The sequence below is a fragment of the Coturnix japonica genome, chromosome 3 (assembly GCF_001577835.2).
Source record: "Coturnix japonica isolate 7356 chromosome 3, Coturnix japonica 2.1, whole genome shotgun sequence".
In the NCBI taxonomy this organism is placed as follows: domain Eukaryota; kingdom Metazoa; phylum Chordata; class Aves; order Galliformes; family Phasianidae; genus Coturnix; species Coturnix japonica.
In genome coordinates this window covers 65,397,597-65,403,064 of record NC_029518.1, presented here as the reverse complement: position 1 = coordinate 65,403,064, position 5,468 = coordinate 65,397,597, and positions in this window count along the sequence as shown.

Below are 5,468 nucleotides of genomic sequence, written 5' to 3'. Positions count from 1 at the left end.
CTCCTATTTCATTGCCTTGACCTAAAGCATCAGAGGTAGGTGCTGGTAGTGGGGTAGTAAAGGTCAAAGCTTCCTGCCAACATTCCATTGCATTCTGTTGTTTTGTGACAAATGGCAGCAGAGGGGCACTCTGACACAATGATGTCTGACATGGGAGTGCATAGGAAGCAAAAGTGTGTCACTGAATTCTTCCATGCAGAAAAAAAATGACACCCACTGGTATCCATCGGGACTGGATCAACATTTACAGATGTGAGCACAGTGAGGTGGTGAGTGGTGCATTTCAGTAGTGATGATTGCAGCAGAGGGTCATCTCCACTGGTACAGATTTTCACAAGCACAACATGTTCATCAGTGGTCCAAATTCATAGCTTATGGTGGTAACTGTGTTGGAAAATAGTCTCTCTCCCTTCATCCAGGCCATTACTGAAGATGCTGAGCAAGACCAGAACCAGTACAAACAGCTGAAGTACACTGCTAAATATCGGCCTCCAACTAAACTCTGCACTACTGATCAAAATCCTCTGATCTCTGCAGTCAGCAAGTTCTCTGTCCACCTTGCTGTCCACTTCATACTTTCTAAGCTTCATTACAGGTATTTTGTGGGAGACAGTGTGAAAAGTCAAGGTACACAACATTCATTGTTCTCTACTCATCTGTCCAGATAATGATGAAAGCTTAGTCAAACATGATTTCCCTTTGGTGAATCCGTGTTGAACGCTCCTGAAAGCTTCCTTCCTCCAGTCCTCAGGCACCTCTCCCATTCTCCATAACCTTTGAAAGATGATAGAGAGCAGCTTGGTAATCAATTCTGCCAGCTTCCACAGCACTTATGCGTGCCTTCCATCAGAGCCCATAGATTTGTGTGAAGATGCCAGCTGTAAAAGACAAGTCTGTCTGTGGTTTTTCAACACTGCAGCATAGCTGGTTCCTCAAGAGAAATTTGCTTTGGTCAACTGGTAATTCCACCTTGCCTCTTTCTTTTTTCCAAAAGAAATGATGTTTCCCCAATTCTACAGTGAAGTCATAAGCATGTGTGACTCCACACACATCCATCCTGGGATGGTGGATCAATAAATTAATTATCTTGAGAGTGTGGAATAGAGGATACCACAGCTTTAAAAGTGTACCTAGGACTTAGGAAAATTTTCCAGAAATTCATGTTTGGAACCATGTTTGGAGGCTTGGAAACACACTGACTAGAATTTAGGTCTTCTTGCAGGGGACTAGTATCTACTGAGGAGTTTAGAGCTTGGCAGCACTGTAACAGACATTAAAAACACATTAAGCCCCCTTTAACATAAAGCCCCTAGATGGTAAAATGGGTGGGCACCAAGATAGCCAAAACAATTACCTTCAGGTAAGTCAGGAAAGAAACAATTCCTTAGTTTAGTTACATACATTACAGATATTCATCATCCTAAAAATGACATGGGAATCAATATAAAATGGTGGAACTTCATAAACACATCTCTGCCCAATCAAAATATTTTACAGGACTGTTGCAAAAAGAAAAATAAACATTAGTTATGATACAGCTCCTTGTTTTCACTCTACTTGTTTCCTTACAGATAGATTTGAATAAAACAGAAATATTCCCTGCCAGTATTCTAATCCAAGAGAAAATTTTCATCCTTCAATAGTGCACATAATAGTATCAGTTAGATTTGAAGTATGCAAGTACTTTTTTATCTTGGATCTTTAATATTTTACAGTCCAAGAAACAGTTGAACCAAACCATTGGAGATATAAGTAATAAGGTATTAAAAAATAAATATATAAATAATTAAATTGTTCATTTTATTTTGCTTCTTGCCCTTTTGATTTACCTGTAGTGAAAGTGAGGTTTAAATAAAATTTGCCTTCTTATTTTATTATCTTCTGGGACAATTAATGCTCCTGAAGAATTTCAGTATTTTGCCGACAAAACAGATTTAATAAGAACAAAAGTGGCAGCACTAAAGTCAGATGAAAGGTCTATCAAATCAGTAACCCTACTGATTTAAGTAGGACTAGGATTGCACTCAGTGACTTTATGGACACTTATCATGCAAATTTTCAGAACAACCTAGTAAGCTTTTCACTCTAAAGCACTTACAAGGTCCTGCCTCACACATATTGTTTCCCAGAGATGCACAAGCCACGTGCTTATACTTGAATGTCTTATCTACCTTAAACTAACCAGAACAAGATGGGAGCTTGCGTCATATGTTTTCCCAGATCTTCTATGACTGCATAGTGATGATACATATATCGAGAGAATAGGTTTTGTTACAGTATTTTAATGGTGTTTTTCACCACAAACACAGCATAAAAATAGAAATCTTATGGAATTTTTATTCTCATGAAGCTTTCATGCTAATTTTTTATGCTGCACAACATCATATGTATTTGTCTAACTTGCAGTATACTTTGAGTTTTGTTTTTCAGAAAGATACTGAAAGATACTAAGAATCATATGTTGTTCAGTCTCCTTTTTGCTTGACCAAGCTCCCTTGCAAATAGAGCTGTCATGATTAATAGAAAACTACTATAAGAGATGATGTTGGTGATAATGAGTATGATATTTTAATAGCTTAGTTTACAGTGTCATATGTTATGAGATTTATTTAAGACAAAGCTAGGAACTGACTACTCACCAAATGTATTAGGGAAGGAAGAACAAAGGGAATGTAGTGTTCAGGGCTGTGTAATAATTGCCAAGCTGAGACTGTTCTTGGACAAAGCTGATGGCTGAAAAGTTAAGTGTAGGTTTTAAGATAGTGCATATAAATGGTTTCTGAAAAAGAGAAGACGAATTATGTTCTCCAGTTACCAGTCTTTCATCAATGATTGCTGATGGCATGAGACATCTAGCTTAGAGTGGACATCTACTCTGATCAACTAGAGACACTAATGCCTCCAACAGATTTAAAATTGTCTTGCAAAATCAGTAGGAATCCAAAGCAATAGCAGTAATATGGGTATACACAGTTTGTCTACAGAAATGCATACAACTCTAATGGCAGCACAAGGTAACAATGATGCTAACAGAAACTCAGCACAGTCTCTGGGGCTAGATTTGAAGAACCATTTGCAGTATGAAGTCACTATGGCTGACTTCAATCAGTTGCATGTCAGTAGAGCATGCCAGTTGCAGGTGATAACAAAGCTTGAACTTACAGCTGATCCTTGAGAAACCAGACATGGCCAGCAGTGGGGCAGGACAGACAGGAAAATAAATCATAGTAACAGTTAATGGATGGGTAAAGTACCTGAAAGTCTTCCTCTAACTGCTTCAGATAGCTCCTCTTTTACCAGCCCAGAAAATCAGTTTCTTCTCATGCAGGTTCCTGCCTTAGTCAGGCCCGATGACAATAGAGAAAATGATTACTCCGTATTTAATGACAAGAAGCTGCAGCGCATACTAATGGTGCCATAGCTCCTAATATCATTCAATATCCCCTGCTGGCTTTGCAATTACATACACATGGAGTAGGGAGGTGGCATGTGGCATTCCCAGTGAGGATAAGCAGGTGTCTAGAATTACCTTCTGACATCTCTCGGAGGAAAGGGGTAAGTGTGAGTTAAGTGACCCCACACAAAGCTCCAAATGCCTCGAGGCCCCTAATGGTAAAGGCTGATGTCAAAGTAAGTAGACTGGGCAAGAGTGACTATCGCTAAAATTCCATCCCTCTCTTCTACTTGGGATAATGTATCTTATGGACAAGTCAAAAGGAATCATCCTGTACCCCTGTATTGCACACAGTGTAAATGTATATTTAAAAAGCCTATATAATAATAATCCTCATGTTAATCAATGAAGACATTAATCAATATCTTCATCCCTAATTTTAACCCTCTGATCCCAATTTGCTTTGTTGTTGTTGTTGTTGTTGTTCCCTTCTACTGAACTATTCATGAACAGGAGAAACAGGAGTGTTCTCACTTTGGAACTGAAAAGATAACCATTCTGTTTCTCCATTCTCTCTCACACTGCCAGACAACAGGCAGTGGTTTAAGTAGTAGTGTAGTAGTTTCTAAAGCTAACACACCAACAATGTTTTGTGTCCGTGCTGTTATTTAATGCTGAAAACGTTACTAGATTAAATTACACAGTAGAGTATTACAGTGTACTGGAAAGCAGACAGAGAACAGACTATGCTCTACTCATTACTGTGCCCTTGACTCAGTATTTGTATTTGCGTGATCCTCCATTCTCTAGTATCCTACAGCCATAAAAAGGATAATGAGCCCTGTTTAGAGACTAAGCTATTAAGACTAGATTTCTCCTGTTAAATACATAAAGGAGAATTTGTTTTGGATTTATTATTTTTTCTGTCCTTTTTATGGAATTTCACAGGAAGCTCAGGGATCTGACTGGGTTTTTTTGTTGTTTTTGTTTGTTTGTTTGTTGTTTGGTCTGTTTTTTGAAGAGCAGATTTATTCATTATTTAAGAAATTATTGGATAAATTATTTTGCAATAAAAAAGTATTTTTCACCAAAAAAAGATGTTTTTTGGTAAAATAATCAAATTTGCTATCTATAATGAAATGTGCTTTTATATATACACGTGCTACTTACACATATGTGCGTGTGTGTATATTTATGTGAAAAGTGTTACTGTTATTCAATGTATATATGACAGTGTGCCTTAGATAGCTTGTACTTTTACATTATCCCTTTCTTCATACAAGTTTCACTCTGTATTTCTGAAGCCATGCACTTGGTCATCAAGCCTCAAATTCCATTAATTTACATATTTCTATTTTGACATAAAATCAAGAAAACCAGACTGAACAATTTGTTTTGGTACATCCCAGCAAAGCCAAGAGGTCAGAGTGTTTGTGAAAACCAGTGAGATGGTTTTCTGTTCAGGTTCTCTAAGTGTCTGAGCTATTTAATTCATTTATGTTTGAGTTCACTGGAAAGAGTTATTCTTCACAAGGAAAAGCAGCACAAGAACTGTGCTGCGTGGAGACAGTGTGAACGACATTGTTGTAGGCAGGTGCCTGCCTGTGTGTTGTGTGGGAGGTGGATGATGGATGGAACACTGCCACCTTTTGGCTATGGACCACGGTAAAAGTGTTGTGACTGGGAACTTCGGTGAGGATTCGTGATAAAGCAGGGCTGACACGTTTCAGTAGCACCCTCCAGACCAACCAAAGACTGAAGTGTTTTGGACTGCTGATCTGTAATATTGCACATGCAAGCACACATCGTGTTGGCATTGAGCAACTCAGGTTTTGTCCCTCACATGTGAAGTCCTCAGAGCTGAGAAGATGGGCTTATAATGCAGAGAGCTTTTAGCTTTACTAAAGAACAAGTGCAATCGGGTTGATATAAGCAGTCACTTCAGCCTGACTGTGGTATGCTCTTCCCATCTGAGGAATACTTGAGAGTATCTCGCATTGTGTTGTGCTGAAACAATGTTTTCTCAAGCGGTGAATTATATAGTTTGTGCTTCAACCTCTTTTGAGCACTTAGC